The sequence below is a fragment of the Pinus tabuliformis genome, chromosome 2_1 (assembly GCF_031772625.1).
Source record: "Pinus tabuliformis cultivar Carrire ecotype Pingquan chromosome 2_1, CPIR1, whole genome shotgun sequence".
NCBI lineage: Eukaryota > Viridiplantae > Streptophyta > Pinopsida > Pinales > Pinaceae > Pinus > Pinus tabuliformis.
The window spans coordinates 67,484,222-67,503,653 of NC_142299.1; positions in this window are offsets into that span (position 1 = coordinate 67,484,222).

The window sequence follows — 19,432 nt, forward strand, 5'->3', positions numbered from 1 at the left end:
CCAACACAGCTCCTAGAGCTGTATCTGAAGCATCTGTAGAAATATGGAAAGGAAGTTTCTCCTCTCAAAATGGGTGCTTCAGATATTCTTGTTTTTAGAGTTTCAAATGCAAATTGACAGTCAGGATCCCAATTGAATTCACAGTCTTTTGTAAGTAATTTGAAGAGTGGAGATGCTATCTTGGTGAAGTTTTCAATAAATCTTCTATAATATCCAGTAAACCCAAGAAAACTTCTAACATCTTTTTGACAATTTGGAATAGGTAACTTGGAGATGACTTCAACTTTTGATCTATCAACTTTAATTCCATCTCCTGAAATATGATGTCCTAAAACAATCCCTTCAGTAAACATCATAAAACATTTTTCATGACTTAATGAAAGATTTGTTTCCTTACATCTTATAAGGACTTTTTCCAAATTTTCTAATGCCTCTTCAAATGAATTACCATAAACTGTAAAATCATCCATATAGACCTCTACACAATCATGAATTAGATCATAAAAGATTCCTAGTACTGCCCTTTGAAATGTTGCGGGTGCATTACATAATCCAAAAGGAAGTACTCGGTAAGCAAAAGTTCCCCAAGGACAGGTGAATGTGGTCTTGTCCTGGTCTTCAGGTGCTACCTGAATCTGATTGTAACCACTAAAACCATCCAAGAATGAGAAATACTTTTTGCCTGCTAAAGTATCTAATACTTGATCAATAAAGGGCAAAGGAAAGTGATCCTTCAAAGTTGCTTTGTTTAATTCCCTGTAATCAATGCAAACCCTCCATTTACCATTCTTTTTAGGTACTATAACCAAAGGGGAAACCCACCGGCTATCTGAAATGGGGTAAATGAAGTTTACATTAAGTAACTTTTGGAGCTCTTCTTTCACTATCTCCCTAAGGTTTGGATTCATCCTTCTTTGAGGTGTCTGATTGGCCTACTGTTTTCCTCAATGTAGATGTGATGAATGCAAGTTTTAGGGTCAATACCTTTCATATCAATATACTCCCATGCAAATGCAGTAGAATGTTTTTGTAAGATTTTGGTTAGCTCTCCCTGTTGTGATTTTTCCAAGTTTCTGTTGATATTCAATGTTTTTCCTGGAAAAATCTCAATGGCAGAACTACCAAACTCTTCCATAGAGAAAAGAGACATCTGTCTAGATGATAGACACTCAATGTCAGAATCCAACTGAAATTGTGTGGAGTCATATTCTGAAGATGGTTCAAAGTTTTCTAATGTGTTCGGAATTTGACTATCTTCACTAATCTCAGAAATGGTAAAGACAGGTTGTATAGTATCTTCATCATCAACCCACTCATTATCTCCTCTTTCTGTAATTGCTTTTGCTGGAGGATACAGATTGAACTTCTTTGTTGAATTACCATCAGAAATATACATATCCCCAGACCTACAACTTATGAAAGCATCAGCTGTGGCTAGCCAAGGTCTTCCTAAAATAAGAGGATGTCCTCCTAGATTACTCTTGGGAGTTAAAATCATGAAATCCACTGGATATTCCCAAGAGTCTAGGGAGACTGGAATGTCTTCTAATACACCATCTGGTTTAATAATTGATCGATCTGCCAATTGCAATAAAGTAGGTGTAAAAAGAAGATTAGGAAGTTTTAGCTGTTCCATAGTCTGTCTACTCATGATGTTGATAGCAGCCCCTAAATCAATCAAATTATTTGGTATTTCTACCCCATTGATATGTGTTTTGACAATTGGACTACCAGGGTCTACATATTTCTGCATAGTAATTTTTCCCATCATGATATCTGCAATTTTTCCTACCAGGTGGATCCTTCTGGTATCTCTTGGTTTCCTTCCTGGTCTTTTAAAACTCAACTCCTTTATTGTTTTTGCTAGAATATGAATTTCCTTAATGGCTTGTAACAAGGGAATCTTGATACAGACATTCTTCAATTCATCTAGAAAATTATAGTCAGGCAACCAAATTTGTTTTTCCACTCCCTTGTCAATTTGTAATCTTTCAGGAAAAGGAGGTGTGGATAAAGATGCAGGTTGCTCAACTATGGGATTTGTGGGGGTTAATTCTTTTTCTTTTTCTTTTTGAGTGTTTGGGCTTTGAAGAGATGCTTCAGAACCCTTATTGGCTTCAAGAGATTCTTCCTCAAAAATGCTTTGCTTTTGAGCATTTATAGAAGGCTTATCTAAGACTCTACCTGATCTGAGTTGTACTTCATTGAGAGGAACAATCATATAGGTAGGAAATGGTTGACCTTCCAACATGTAAGCATTTTGAGGATTTTTATTATTGGGGTTTGGCAATGGCTGAGAAGGAAGTTGATTTGACTTCTGTTGGAATGGAAGCAAGAGTTGAGAATTTGGATTATGTTGAGAAGGTTGTTGTTGTGGAAATGGCAATGATAGTTGTGGATTTTGATTTGGAAGTTGTGGAGCTTGTTGGTTTTGAAAAGATGGAGGATATTGGTAAAATTGAGCAAATCTCCCATAAGGATTTTGCATACCTTGTACCCATGATTGAAAAGGATTTTGAGGTTGGGACCAAGGTTGTTGCCAAGGATTCCAATTTGGTTGGGGTTGAAAATTCATAGAGTTGCTAAACCCTTGATTTTGTTGCCCCTGCCAAGGTCTCCTTGCAACAAAACAGAGAGATTCGATTGTATTTGGATCTTCTTGAAAGACAGCTTTGAGCCCAGGAATTGAAGGACAATCCTTGGTCTCATGATTCTCTGAACAAATTACACATGTCTCTACAACTTTTGCATCCAAGGGACATTCCCTTAGAGCATGTTTCTTTCTACACTTTGGGCAAAAGATGGCCAAAGCCTCAGCTTCTGCTTTCTGCTTATTGTGAATCTTAAGAGTGTCTAGTTGTTCACTAAGACTCCCTAAGATGTCAATTTAAAATTCATCAAGCATATTGCCAATCTCAGCCCTACTTACTGATCCAGTTGCAGATTTGTTTGCTCTGATGAGAGAAGGATCTCTAGGCCCTTTTTGAGTTTTAGATTTCCCCCTTGAGAGATGGACACATAGTTCTGCTATATCATTGAGTGAAAGTTGAGATATATCTCCCTTCCCCATCATGTTCAAAATATCTATCCATTCATCTCTACTGGCTTTTAAGAGAAGGGCTTTCAAGGTCTCCTCATCTAAGTTGTTCATTTTTGCTCTTTTCAAGTTGTATTGAAATCTTTCAAGCAAATCCTCCAAATTTTCATCCTCTTTTTGCATCATTTTGAATACCTCATCCTTGTGATTGGTGGGCATACAATAGTCCAGGTACCTATCCAAAAATGTTTGTTTCATATCATTCCAAGACCTAATGGATTGAGTGAGTAATCCCATGAACCACTTCAAGGCTGCTCCTTTCAATGTTGAAGGGAACAGTTTGAGTTTTTGAGAGTCTTCCAGATAATCATAAGTTCGACATACTACCTCAAACTCAAATAGAAATGTTTCAGCGTCCTCATTCCTCATCCCATGGAAGTTTGGGAGGACAGATGGTGAGATGTTTTTCATGGTGGCCCGGGAGTCCTCATCAACTATAGGAAACCCGAATGAGTTATCTCCATCCCTATTTCCTCCAATGTTACCTCTACCTCCTCCATTGTTTTCTCCTCCTCCTACTCTACCTCTACCTCTACCAAATCCAGTTGCTCCTTCCTCTGTCATAGTAGTTTCCCTAGAGACTTCAGAGTCTTCTGGTTCTTCTACAAAGGGTGAACGAGAAGGAATTTCTCCCTCTTCTTCAGATGATTCTACTTCTTCAATTACAATTTGTCTCTCTGTAGAAGGAAGGAAAGGATCTCTCTCTAGTTCAGATTCGATGGAAGGTGTGGGAGAGTCGACTCCTTCCTCTTGAATTCCAGGAATCCTAGGGCTTGGAGTGTAAGTTGGAGAAGATGGAGGTGTCTCTTGTCTATTCCTTGAAGTAGATGGACTTGTAAAAATCAAACTCTTGGCTCTAGCTAAAAACCTTCCCCTAGAATCTCTCGCTCTATGCATGTCATTTTTTATTTTTCTTCAAGTCGGGGTAATAATTCTCTTTCTGATCTTCCAGGTCACTCTAGGTGCAAGAAGAGAGCATACTCAAGAAACTATTAAACCAATAACTTTCTCTTTTCTGATCCTCCAGATCACATTAAGTGCAAGAGGAGAGCATACTTTGAGAGGTTATCAATTTTCCTTCCTTGAAATTTTCTTGTTTTTTTTTTTTTTTTTAAGAATTGGCTACCTAATTTCACTTCCCCGGCAACGGCGCCAAAATGTTTGGTCAATTTAGTGATTTCTAAATTGCAACTTTTAAATGTCAACCCGGGGCTCGTAAGCTAATGAAGTGAGGTGTACTATATGTACTTAGATAACATTTTCTAAGTCTTTTGTCATTTTTATCTTTTTAGTTTGTTTTTTATTGTATCTTTCCTCATGTGATGTGATGGAGATGTAATAAAGCGAGTGAATGTGGGTGATTGTGATGATTTCTAAGTGATTTCTTGAAACTTAAAGAGTATTCTAAAAGAAAACTTGAACAATAACTGAAATAAAATCAAAGCTTAAAATCAAATAAAGGACTAATGGCATCGGCCCAGTATCTCTGCTGCTGATGAAAATGAAAATGAAATCTATATTAACTCAATTAAAAGCAAGAACAACTACTTTACTCTACTTGACACTATTTTAACTCTTCATTTAAATCTAATCAATGTGAAATTTAAGTGAGACAAACCACACTATTTCAACCTTTTCTTAATCATGTGAGAACAATTATGAACAGGTCAGTAATGTGAGTCTTAAAGCAAAATAAACCAAGCTTCACTAAGTGATATTTTGGCTCCAATAAAGTTAGTTGATTATAGAAAAATAACCATCAATAAATGAACAAATTGATAACTACTGAGCAGAAAGTAAAGTGCAAGTTAAAGAAATGATACTAATGAAAACCAAACTGCAGAAAAATAAAGGTCAGTAGCCTAGACAAGATGATCACACATGCCACTAGTTATGAAAAGAAAAGAAAGAAATTGTCCCGGGCACGCCTAAGAAACCTGCATAACACACTGATCAGTCATGAACAAAAGTGCAGAAATGTAAATCAGCAGAATTCAAAGTTTATATACAGCTATTGTACATGTTGAAAAGAAATAAAAATGCAGCAATTAAAAGACATCTGTACAGCTATTATACATGAAACAAGAAAAAAGAAATGCTGGAAATTAAAAGTTACTGTACAGGGCTTCAGCAAACAGGGGCCCTCTGCCTACTTCAGCCAATCCAAAGAGCAGTTACATGCTTAGAAACAAAACAGTCTTCTCATAGATTAACAGCAAATGTAAAAGTACAGTGGGGAGCTCAAAATTACATACAAAATGATTATCCAATGACTAACTATCCAGCGTTCAAAGACGCTTTATTTATAACAGAGGAAAGCAAACTAACTTAACGAAAACTAAGTTATTCAAGCAGCTGTGTAAAAACACGTAATCTTGCTGCGTCCTCGGATTTAGGCAACGGTCATTGTGGGCATTCAATCTGCTGTTGGATTCATGTTTCCCACTGTCTTCGTGGCTGAGGAAGATGACACCTGTTCTTCACGTGCTCTAAAACAGAACACGCAGAGCCGTGCCACCGCCAATGACTTCTGTTGACCGTATTTGCCTCCTCGTTGACCACGGGTTTTTATGACCGGTTTGGGTGAGCTGGAAGGACACACACCATGTCCTCGGTTCCACGAACTTGCCCATGTGGCTCTTCTTCCCGGAGGACACCTGGAACATATCATTTAATAAAACAGCTGCGAAATCCGAGGTTGGCTGCGGAAACCGGGATCAGCTGCGGAAACCCTGTGTGAGCTGCAGAAACACAGCACTTTGAACCAAAATTCTAAACCAACAACAGTCATTAGCATAATTAGCAAACCATGTAAAAAGTCTTAAAATACAATGATTTGAGCAATTTGATGGAGGGAATGAGTGGAAAAAGAAGGAAATGAATAGGAAAAGGAGGCTGAGAGGATGTGTAAAGAAGTGCAGGTTTGAGGCTCAACAATGATATTTGAACAATATATGCCTTGCATGTCCTACGTAGCAATAGAGGTGTTGCTAAACATTGCAGATTAGTATGCCTCACCTGAGGGACCCTTCATCAGGATGTAAAATGCGGAGAAAGCTCTGCATGTGCTGTCAAGGTTTGCCACATACAAGTTGGTCATGTAGGAGATTGCATATCACATCTTGACAAGGTTGTCAATTGGATTTCACAGGAAGAAGAAGGAAACATGCCCACACTTCCTGTGCGAATCGAGTTGTATGCGATTGGGTGTTTGAAAGAAGTGGATACCAAGGTGGAAGACTTCAAGAAGTTTAAGTTTGACACTAGGAGTTTCAACCCGTACGACCCACATGGTTTATGCAGGGACCACTATGCGAGAGTGTACTATCCGTGGATCCATGGAGATATTGTTACAACTCCTCTAGGTTCAATGAACTAGTCAGCATTGTAGTGGAGTGGCTAGCAACACTCAAGGCAACAACACGAAAGGGAGCAACAACAATAGTAGCAGCAAGTAGCAAACATATGCAAGACAAAGGCAAGAGGAAGATTGTCGAAGGAAAAAATACGGAGCAAAGCTACAAGTTTAAGGAAGACCCACTTGTTGAAAAGGTAGCTTTGGAGATATATGCGAAGAGGTGAGAGCGTGATAGGAGGATAGAGCAAAGAAAGAGAGAGAAGCAAAGGTTGGAAGATACTCAGAGGATATTTCAAGAAGTCCAACAAAATATCAAGGAAGAACAAGAGTTGTGTAAAAGAGAGAAGGAAGAGCAGCATGAGCATGATCATGAATAGGAACATGAACAAGAAGAAGTGCAAGGCGCGTAGACAACGCAAGCCTCACCAGTACAACTTGAAGACTCTGAACCAGCAACAGATTAGGAACAGGGTGAGAAGCTACAGGAACAAGAACTTTCTCTACATGATGAACAAATGGCAGAATAGATGGACATGGAGGTGGAGCAACCAGAACAGGATCAGGATACCAAACTCATGCCAATAGCAACTAAGGTCAATCCACAAGCTTCACCAGCTCCAACAACAGAGCAAGTCCCGAGTGAACAAGGGGATACCATTCTCCTTGAGGACCATCCGGGAACAAAGATGTACAACATAGCCTTTGATGAGTCGCACCACAGGGTAGAGTGCGCACCTCGGACGATCATGCATCACCTGTGCACTTGGAAGAATGGGTGATTGTGTCAGATGTACAAAGACATACAATCACCTTGGCTGATGCAACAAAGGCTTATGCCAATGCCACGAGCTCAAGTGTCAGGTTCTTGATGGAAAAAAATGAGCGCGTGGTTAAGGAGTTGCAAGCAGCCAAGCAGAGAGATGAACAATCAACAAGATCTGCCAGAGCATAGATGAAGATGGACATACTTTTTGAAGTATCGACTCTTGAGACAGTCATATGAAGCCTATAGGACAAGTTTTTCACTGTGCATAAGGCAGTTGTCCACCTACATGGTCATCAGCAACACTACACCATAATAGCGCGAACACTCGCAAACATACATGCCGCAGTTGATCATGTACAAACATGGACAATGAGGTACAAGGGAGCCCTGCTTCACTTGCACAAGATGATGAAGCCACAGGTGGAGTTGGACAAAGCACGTATCCGAGTCAGATCTAGAACTATGAGGAACTCCCACTGCTCAGCACTATTATTGAGGCTTTGATTGCACAGTTGTACAAGATTTTGGATGTCGTGGCGAGAATGTATGGCACCTCGTCGATGGGTATGCTCACCAAGGCCAAAGAGAAGAACCAATTAAGACTGGAGCTCGATGCGTACTTTGATTAGTTGATTCTCAGGGCCACCAATGCAGATTTGCAAGTCAGTGCAAACTTACATGTGGATGTAGATCGCCGGTCCAGCCTTGCTCAAGACTAAGTTGTGCATGTTACAATATGAGTTGGAAATAGGTTCCAAATCAATATACCTGGAAGCAATGGAGGCAAGAGTTCGTTTCCAGAAGGACTTCATCAAAGAGTACACAGACACCATTGCGCACTATCAAGCATGACATCCTTTGTCACCAAGGATCACAGAGAGAAGGTTGATGAGCTAGTATTTCCGTAGCCATCTGAGTCTTAGTGTTGCCTTGTCTGGCTGACTCAAGCCAATTTTGTCCCACATGGGTATATGTGGAAAATGTACCATTTTTTGTGAACATGTTGTAATGTGAAAATTCCAAGTGTCATTAGTGGAATACAAATAGTCATATGTAATGTAAAGAGTCATGAGGGTAGTCCAAGAGTCACAAAGGGGAATGTCAAGGGTCACCCCACCCTTTGTTATAAATAATAACTCCTAGAACAAGCTTTTGGGAGCCATGATTTTGCTAGGCATTTCTTAGAGAGGGCTTGGAGAGTATTATGACGAGCCTTGGCTTCTCCACAGTGCAGAGCGAGCACATCTCTTTGGAGGAGCAGGTGGTGTTGACTGTAACGCTCCACTTTTGGGGCTAGTGGTTGTCATGGTTGTATGTATGGATGGAACTTCCACTTTAAATAATATAACAGAGCCAACAAGTTTCATGCATTTGTTTTTATTGTAGTTTGACTATTATGCTTACTTTAGCAACGTATGTAGTTTTACTTATGCATTGATGTATGGACTATTTTGTATGAATCTTATTGAAGCATGTTGTTTGTTTAACTCATCACTTTGGATTGTCAACTATTATGCTTTCCAGTTTGTGATTTCATTCATCTTGTGTGTTACTTTCAGGTTGCATACTATTACAAGCTTCTAAGGGATACACTTATTCCCCCCCTTCGTGTGTTAGAACCTCCCCATGCATCTCTCTTGACTCACCGCAAGGTCACACACTTGCTTCTCACAAGGATATATTTCTTACCTTTGCACGCTATCATAGTCAAGGCATAGCTTTACTACCCACCGCTAGGACTCCTACTCCAAATGGTCTGAGGTCTAGTTGGGACTTCTTATCTATATATATATATATATATATATATATATATATATATATATATATATATATATATATATATATATATATATCATATAACTGCGATATGTTGCAGACCCGCTGCAACATTATGGAAGGCTTTGTTGTTATTTCGCATCCGCCCTATCGGTACTCGCATATCACAATACACAAAGGGTTGTCACTCCTACAAGTGCTGATTGCAATGTATGTTTCTGACCCGATGCAACATTGCAGTTTGATTTAATATCATATCGCATCTGCAGGTGAATTGTCCATCGGCCATTGGGAAGATGCGAGTGCCGATTGTGATTACACTGCGGACCCGATGCAAGTATAAATGTGGGTGAAACGTTTTTGAAGTCCACCCTTTAGCATTTCAGCCGGCTTTTTTCATATATTCCTGTGTATTTGGATATTTGTATTGCACGGGGTTTGAAGGCCAAAATTCATGAAAAACGCTCCTGATAGTTCAGGAGGCCTGAACGATGCCGATTGTGATTACAATGGTGATGTGCCAGGTGGGGCCCCTGATTGGTACAATCTCTTCGTAAAACAATAAAGTCCTGTGTATGCCTATTATTAATGAAAAAAGGGGATTTGTTATAGTTTTAATATGAAACATGTTTTTCTTTGTGGATTTCCGGTCTGCCCTTATGAATTTACGTGTCCCTGGAGTGTTGGTGAACACGAAGATACAAAGGAAGTCGAAAAGTAGGGAAGCCGAAGGACAAGCCAGCACAGAGGAAGCTAAAGCGACATGAAGAATCAGGAAGCCGAAGAGCACAAGCCAGTGCAGAGGAAGCTGAAGCGAGTGTTGAGGAAGTCGAAGAGGCAGCGGAAAGCAGAAACCAACAGTCAAAGGCACAAAGAACACATAAAACAGTAAGAACAAGGAAAGAGGATGTGTGTGTAGATAATCAGAGCGAGAGGAAGCGGAAGTTCAGGGGGAGGAAGGAGAGGCAGGAGAAGTAGGAGAATTGGAGTGAAGCAGAATCTCAACAAGCATGGGAGCAGAGAACTAGAGCAAAACAGTTTATACCAGGTTAGGGTTGGAGCCCATGGGATTGGAGCCTCAAAACTGAAAGGATTGGAATACTTGGGAGTTGGTGCTCCTAAGTGCAGAATGATTTCCTTGGTAAAACAATGTTGGTGCTCTAGAGGTTGGAGCCTCACAAAAGTCCAAGTTGGTGCTTGGAAACTGATTGCAACCATTTATGTATTGTATGTATTTCATTGCACTGTTTGTGTTAATAAAATCATTTATTCCAGCCATCTATTTCTGTGTTCCATATATAAATGTTTTGGTGATAAAAAGAAAAATTAAAAAGAAATACTGACTCACCCCCCCTCAGTATTTCCAACAATTGGTATCAGAGCGGGCTTCTTCATATTAGACTAACAGCTTGAAGGAGGATTCGTAGTCATGATGAGAAATCACGAAGCGTTAGGAAAACCTCCTTTGTTCGACGACACCAATTTTGGTATCTGGAAAAAGAGAATGACCTACTACTTAATGTCCCTTGGACTTGAAGTCTGACATTTCGTTCTAAATGAGTACCCAATTCCTCCCACTATTTCAACAGATCAAGACAAGAGGAAAGCCTACATTGAAAATGCAAAATCCTTGAACTCCATCACTAGTGGAATCACTGATTCCGAGTTTACAAAAGTCATGAATTGTAACTCTACCAAAGAAATGTGGGATAAGCTAATTGGCTTATACGATGGGGAATCAAAATTCAAGAAGGCAAAGCTTCAAACTCATAGAAGGAAATTTCAAAGTCTGAAAATGGAAGATGAAGAAGATATTACAGCATACTTTCTCCGAGTAGTTGAAGTGGTCAACTCTCTTAAAAGATTGGACAAAAAGATTGAAGAAAGTACCATTGTTCAAAAGGTATTAAGATCTCTTCTAGACAGATTTGACTCCAAAATAAGCGCCATAGAAGAAATAAAGGATCTAGATACTCTCAAGATGGATGAACTCCATCGAATTCTCACTGCCTATGAGATGAGAAAAGGTGGCCCAAGCTCCAAAGATGCAGCATTCAAGGCTTGAAAATCAAAGAAGGGGAAAGAAAGGAATGACTGTAGTGATGATTCCGATGTGGAATTAGTATTGGCACAATTTGTACGAAAGTTGAAGAAAGGATCTAAGCTAAAAGGTAAGTACCCTCTTATCTGCTTCAAATGTGGAAAAATAGGTCATTATGCTGCAAAATGTCCTCATAAGCATGATAGTGATGATGAAGAAAATTCTAAAATAATGGTATATAAAAAGAAAGGGATCAATAAGAAGAACTTCTTTAAGCAAGATGAGTCTGATGAGGATAAATTTGTAGTCATCAAAAAGAAATCAGATGAGGAAAGTGACCATGCTGAAAGCCAAGAAACATTATTCATGGCATTCACAAATGATGATGACTCAGGGCTAGAAGGAAATGTAGATGAACTGTTAATAAATGCCATTGAAGAAAATGAGAAATTACGAAATAAAATATTTCTCTCAATGTAGAAAACAAGGAAAAAAGAAGAAGAGAATCTCTTGGAACCAAAGCTAAAAGAAAAAGAAGAGACTTGCGAAGAACATGAAGCCGAAATAGTATCTCTGAGGAAGGAATTGGAGCAAGTTAAAAAGGGTTGGAAAATCTCTCAAATACTTGAGACTATCCTAAAAAGTCAAAAACCTCAACATGACAAGTCTAGAATAGGTTTTAAAGGAGAATCATCAAGCACTAAGAATAGTGCGAAAAATTATGTTGATGCACTTTCCAGCAACCCAAAAGAAGAAAAAGTATGTCATCAAAGGCACATCCCAGATCCAAAGAATGAAGAGAGAACAACTCAAAAGAAGAATGTGGATTCGAATCATGGATATTACAGTAGATACAAACCAATATTCCATCAAAGGCCCATGTCAAATCCAAAGAATGAAGCAGGAGTAATTCCAAGGAAGGAAGTTGACTCAAATTGTGGCTACTACAACAAGTACAAAACTATATTTCTTGGACATTATTTTCATTGTAAAAACTTTGGTCATCAAGCCAGAAATTGCATGGCTCGTAAGAGTGAAACACCAAAGCTAAAGGATCAAATAATCAAACCATATGGCTCCAAAAGGCAGGGACAAATCAAAACCTTCAATTCGTTTTATCCCTTGACCAAATTTGATCTGATTTGCTCATTATGCTACAATAATGGACACTATGAACAAAATTACCCACTCAAAAGAGGAAAAGCAAGTAGTGAGAATCCCAACATGGATAAATGTGGCTTGGCTCTATATGCTTGAAATAATGAAAATCATTGGTTTGTGGATAGTGAGTGTTGCAGACACATGACAGGGGACAAAAGGAAGTTTGTCTCATTGAGAAAAAAAGGAAGGAAATGTATCCTTTGGAAGTGGATCTACCAAAATTACTGGAAAGGGAACTGTTAATCTTATCAATGGAAAGGGAAAAGCCCAAAATGATATGCTAGTAAACTGGCTCAAACACAACCTCCTGAGTGTTACCTAGATTTGTGATCAAGGACATAATGTTGTCTTTAGCACCAAAGATTGTGAAATAAGGAACTCTTCCTCAGGGGAACTTGTTGTGAAAGGGGTTAGAACACCAGACAAAATTTATATTTTGAACAAGATTCAAGAAGATAAATGCTACTTAATTCAAACAGATGAAAGTTGGTTGTGGCACAACCGACTTGGACATACAAGCGTCGAGAACTTGAACAATATCAGCAAGATTAAAGTTGTACCAGACATTCCAAAGTTATTCAAACCAAAACAAGGAATATGTGGTCCATGTCAACATGGAAAGCAAACCAGAACCAGCCACAAGACCAAGGATTTCTCTAAATCAAAGCCTTTGGAGATCATCCATGATGATTTATGTGGACCAACTAGAAATCAGGCACTCCAAGGAGAAAGGTACTTTGTTTTATTTGTTGATGACTATACTAGAATGATGTGGATATTTTTTATAAAATATAAATATAAAGCATTTGATTGTTTTAAGAATGTTAAATCTCTTGTAGAAAATGAAAAGGACACAAAGATTAAGTGCCTCAGAACAGATAGAGGGGGAGAATTCACATCAAAAGAATCTAATGAGTTCTGTAAAATACATGGAATTAAAAGAGAATTCTCTGCTGTCAGAACACCCCAGCAGAATGGGCTAGTTGAAAGAAGAAATTGAACAGTTCAAGAAATGGAAAGAACAATGCTATTAGCAGCAGATTTGCAGCCAAAATTCTGGAGAGAAGAAGTCGGGACAACTTTCTATACCTTGAATCAAACTCAATTAAGACCAAATTATGAAAAAACTCCTTATGAACTATGGAAAGGAAGACCTGCTTCAGTAAAGTAATTCAAGATATTTGGAAGCAAGTGCTTCATAAAATTCAGTGATGGCTCACCAGGAAAGTTTGATTCTCAGGTAGATGAATGGATCTTCCTTGGATACTCTACACGGAGGAAAACCTACAAGTGCTACAATAATCGACTAAGGAAAATAGTGCAAATCATTGATGCAAAGATTGATGAAGATCTTCCAGAAGAAGAAATTGAAGAACACGAAGTTGATCCTTTCATTGAAGAAGAAGAACCTGAAAAAGAAGAAATAGATCAGGAAGAAGAAGAAGAGGAAAAATAACCACCTTATACCCCTTCAAAGATGAAGTTTCTCCATAAATATCATCCAGAAGAGCATATTATTGGCAATAGAGATGAAGGGATGCAAACCCGAAGAAGGATGATGAGTACACCAAAGATAAACGATATTGGTCTTCTATCCATGATAAAAGCAAAAACATATACTCAAGCAATTAAGGATCCTCATTGGGTAAAAGCCATGGAAGAAGAAATGTCCCAAATTGAGAAGAATGAGACATGGGAGTTGGTACCTCATCCAAAGGACAAAAACATTATAGGAACCAAGTGGGTATTCAAAAACAAAATGAATGAAGATGGACAAATCATCAGAAACAAGGCAAGGCTTGTTTGTAAAGGCTATTCACAAATTGAAGGAATTGACTTTGAAGAAACATTTGCACTAGTAGCTCGTATGGAACCTATCAGGATGTTCTTGGCATTTTCTTGCTCAAAAGAATTCAAAATCTATCAAATGGACATAAAATCAACATTTCTGAATGGGGAACTCAAGGAAGAAGTCTACATGGAGTAACCAGAAGGGTTTGCTCTAACAGAAGGAAAAGACTTAGTCTGTAATTTGAAAAAGGAATTATATGGGTTGAAACAAGCTACTAGAGCTTGGTATGAAAGATTGGATCACTATCTACAACAACAAGGCTTCAAGAAGGGAGCGGCAGGAAGTAATCTCTACATAAAGACAGATGAAGGTAAGTTACTAGTCACACTTTTTTATGTTGACGATCTGATTTTTGCTAGCAATAATGATGAGATGAGTCATGAATTTTCTCAAAACATGTCAAAAGAGTTCGAGATGTCGATGATAGGAGAGTTATCTCACTTCCTTGGACTACAAGTATCTCAAACCAGATCAGGATTGTTTATATCTCAAGCCAAATATCTAAAGACATGCATAAAAGATATGGAATGGAACACTGTGCACCCATGAGCACACCTATGACCACAAATTGCAAATTGAGCAAAAATGATGACTCCCCTCCAGTAGATTCAACTCATTACAGGTCAATAATTGGATCCCTTTTGTACTTAACTTCTACAAGACCCGACATAATGCAAGCAGTAGGAATGGCGGGAAGATTTCAATCTACTCCTAAACAATCCCATTTGTTAGCTGTAAAAACAATTCTCAGATATCTAAAAGGAACTCTTGAATTCGGTCTTTGGTACCCTAAGAGCTCAACACTGACTGTAACTACATACACCGATGTTAATTGGGCTGGAAGTGTAGATGATCGAAAAAGTACTAGTGGAAATGCATTCTTCCTGGGAGACTGTTTAGTATCTTGGCTCAACAAAAAACAGACATCTATATCATTATCCACAGCTGAAGCCGAGTATATAGCTGCAGCAGACTATTGTACTCAAATACTACGGATGAAGGAAGCTCTAAAAGATGTCGACATAGGTACAGATCAACCAATTACCATATATTGTGATAACACAAGTGCTATCAATCTCAGCAAAAATTCAGTGATGCACTCAAAGACCAAACATATACCAATCAAGTATCATTTCCTTCATGAACAAGTAGCTGAACAAAACATCATCTTGGAATACATCAATACTAAGAAGCAGATAGCTGATATTTTCACAAAACCTCTTCCTCAAGAATAATTTGAACATCTTCGTCAAAATATGGGGTTTATCTCTTTAGCATCACTCAAGTTCATTCATAAAGATGTTTCAGGACAGGGGGAGTAGTTCTACAGGGGGAGAAGTTCAACAGGGAGAGCCAGTGTGCATTCCTTTGTCATTGATGTCAAAGGGGGAGAGACGAAGAATGTTGCCATCAATAACAAAGGGGGAGATTGTTGACATAGATTGTCATTGATGTCAACATGGCAATATTCGAGGAGCCAAAGGAAGCAAACAGAGCTATTGGAGGAGCAAAACAGAGAGGAGCAACTAGAGCCATCAGAGGAGCAAACAGAGCCATCTGAGGAGTAAAACAGAGCTATCAAGGCATATCGCGAGTATCGGGAGCAATGTATGCCAAAGAAGAACTATCAGTGGTAATATATGCCAAAGAGCCAAAGAAGATCAGAATACATATATATGCAGAAGAGTTAAAGGAGCGGAGTTTACATGTATATGCAATATACACTATCGGAGGCGGAGTTTATATGTATATCGATATACACTATTGGAGGTGGAAAAGATATATATATATCGGAGTATAGAGGTGGAAAATATATATATATATCAGCGATATTGTAGTCGGTGGGTTCTACAATGAGCCACTACCCGAAACCCCCGACAAGGATATATATGTGCAGAACCGACGACATATATGTCCGGGTGTATAAACATGTGAAGTCCGCTAAGTGTGTCAAAGCATGGTTTTTTAGTGCGAAGTTGCGACTGCCGATTGTGATTACACTGCAGACCCAATGCAGGTATAGATGCAGGAGAAATGTTTTTGAAGTCCGCTCTTTAGAATTTCGGCCAGTTGTTTTTCATATATTCTTGTGTATTTGAATATTTTTATTGCGCGAGGTTTGAAGGCCAAAATGCAAAAAAAACGCTCCCGATAGTTCATGAAGCCTAAACGATGATGATTGTGATTGCGATGGTGACGTGGTAGCTGGGGCCCCTTGATTGGTATAATATCTCTGTAAAACAATAAAGTCCTGTGTATGCCTATTATTATTGAATAAAGGGGCTCTGTTACAGTTTTAATATGCAACATGTTTTTCTCTGTGGATTTCTGGTTTGCCCTTATGAATTTACGTGTCCCTAGAGTGTTGGTGAACACGAAGAGACCGAGGAAGTTGAAAAGTCAGGAAGCCAAAGAACAAGCCAGCGCAGAGGAAGCCAAAGTGACATGAAGAATCAGGAAGCCGAAGAGGACAAGCCAGTGCAGAGGAAGCTAAAGCGAGCGTTGAGGAAGACGAAGAGGCAGCGGAAAGCGGAAACCAAAATTCAGAGGCATCAAGAACACATAAAATAGGAAAAAACAAGGAAAGAGGATGTGTGTGTGGATAATCAGAGCAAGAGGAAGCCGAAGTTTAGGCAGAGGCAAGAGAGGCAGGAGAAGTAGGAGAACAGTAGTGAAGCAGAAGCTCAGCAAGCTTGGGAGCAGAGAACTATAGCAAAATAGTTTATACCAGGTTAGGGTTGGAGCCCACGGGGTTGGAGCCTCAGAACTGAAAGGATTGGAATCCTTGGGAGTTGGTGCTCCTAAGTGCATAATTATTGCCTTGGCAAAACAAAGTTGGTGCTCTGGAGGTTGGAGCCTAACAAAAGTCCAAGTTGGTGTTTGGAAACTGATTGCAACCATTTATATATTGTATCTATTTCATTGCACTGTTTGTGTTAATAAAAGCATTTATTCCAGCTATCTATTTCTGTGTTCCATATATAAATGTTTTGGTGATACAAAGAACAATTAAAATGAAATATTGATTCACCCCCTCTCTCAGTATTTCCAAAAAATCTCATAACTTGATAAGAATTGAAATTAATAAAAAAATATGGGAGCTTGAGAGCTTTGGCCTTAGCGCTGGATATGGTCGCTTCGCGTAGAAGAAATACCAATGATACAGAGACGTTAACAAAGGGTTTGGCCCGCGAAGGGCTCGAAAGGGCTTAGCGTCCAAAGTATTAAGTCGTGGTCACAGAGACCGGTTTTATGATGAAAAAACATGTAAATGAGCCTAGTGAAATGGGCTAAATGTAAAAACAACAAAACTATTAGTTTAGCAGCAGTTAAGCGAAGTTAAATAGAGGATAAAAATAGAGAAGCTCTACTAAAACCTTTAAAACATTTAGATTAACTGAAACAAGTAGAAAAATTTAGTTTAACTTGCAAAGAATGGTTTTTGAGGTCAAATAACTTGGAGAACATGTCCAAAATACTGAGATGAATAGGACAAAGGAAAAAATAAGGAAGCATGCAGAAATCAAATAAAATAAAGAGAAGCCAAAAATATCAAGCCAAATTCTTTATAAGCAGGCTTGATCAAGTAAGATGCACAATTTTTTTTGAGACCGAGCTTCTGGTACAACAAGGTGTTGGTTGTAGCCAAAGAACTTGTAACAAGAAGTTGTAACTTGCCCTATGAAAGAATTGAAGAGAAGTTCTAAATAATATTTGTTCTTGTGTGTTCCATTTTGATTGTTGATCTTTTTTATGGTTATTTAAGTTATTTCTAAAAGTTCTCTTTACTTTATTATTGTTTTTACACAAAGTGAAAATATATTTTAAATTGGTAAAATTGCTACAATATTGATTCACCCCCCTCCCAAGTATTTTTCTGGTTTCCAACACTTTGTAGTGACTCTTAATATTCCATGTGGGACCCTTGGGTTTCCATACATTTTACATTTTCTCATTTTTTGGAAATTACATAATTATATTCCACAAATGATATGGCAAGATACATTGACATATATGACTTTGTAATGACATTTTATGAAGCCATGACTTGACGATGATGACATAAAAATTCATTTAATCAATGCCAAGCTCTTCCCCTTGCTGCTATGACTTTGACTTCTTCATGATGGATCTTACTGCGTAATGGAAAGATGAAGAGACAAGCATGTGTGTGAAGTGATGGTAACAATGATCAGAGGCTTGAGACTTGAAGCTTCCCAACAATGAAAGAGACAAGATATTGTGTAGTTCTTTGTTTCAAGGGTCTAGGAATGAATCATTGTTGACTGTAAATACTTAATGCATAGTAAAGGGGGGATGACAAGTCTTATGCATAGTGAGGAAGTTGAGGAGGCAAGGTACTGAGCTTGTTGACTGATGATGTGCAATAAGGAGTGCTCAAAGAGGAATATATAGAGATTTAGTATTTGATCATCTCAAGGGTTGAGGGATAACCCCACTATAAATTGGAATTGTGCAATTCACAATAAGAAGCAAGCCAGGACAAGGGATTTCACAGTGAGAGGCTTCACTCAGTAGGTGGAGCAAGACTAGTCACTATAATTGTGCAATGTGAAATGATTGAGGGGCAGGCTCAATGAATTGTGTAGTTGAGGACTTTAGTGACCTAGAGGTGACCTTCATCTCACTAGAACTATGCAACTCGTAGTAGGAGGCCCACCAGATGAAGGGATTGTGCAGTTGCACAAGACAGGAAGCCAAGGAAGCAGGGTTGTCCATTGTAACTACATAATGTGCAATAGCTAATGAGAAGGCTTGGGAGACTGCCAAGTTGGGAAATTTAGTATCACAAGGAGGCTCTACTTCCCATTGCAATTGCGCAATGCACAATCCAGGGAAAGATGTTGCAAGGTATTGCATAGTTGACAAGGTTAGGCAGCTAAAGTGATGGTCTGGACTTCAAGGTTGCTTAGTGTATAGTTGAGGGAGATTGTCCTCTAAGACTGTGTAATGCGTAGTACCAAAAGGCATAGGATGCTTCACTATGAATTAGGATAGCACAATATGTAGCTCCAGGAGGGATAAAGATCAACAAGTTGCAAATATAGCGAAACATCTAAAAATGACTAAATCTAGGATCAGTGAGGCAAAAGAGAACAAGACATACAAATAAATCTTGGAATAATGATCTCGTGAATGTATAACATAAACACAAGCCAATAAAATGTATAGTAACCAAAATCAACATGCATACCTTTAAGCGATAGCAAAGCGAGACTCATTTCTAAGTGCTACAATTGAAATGTAGCTTTGCAACACGTAGAATACAAGTTATGACTGGAGTTCCAACTGCAACCAGAAAGTGTGCTAAGTTGTGGGAGAGTGTATAGCACATATTCTTATGATATATGAGATCAAAT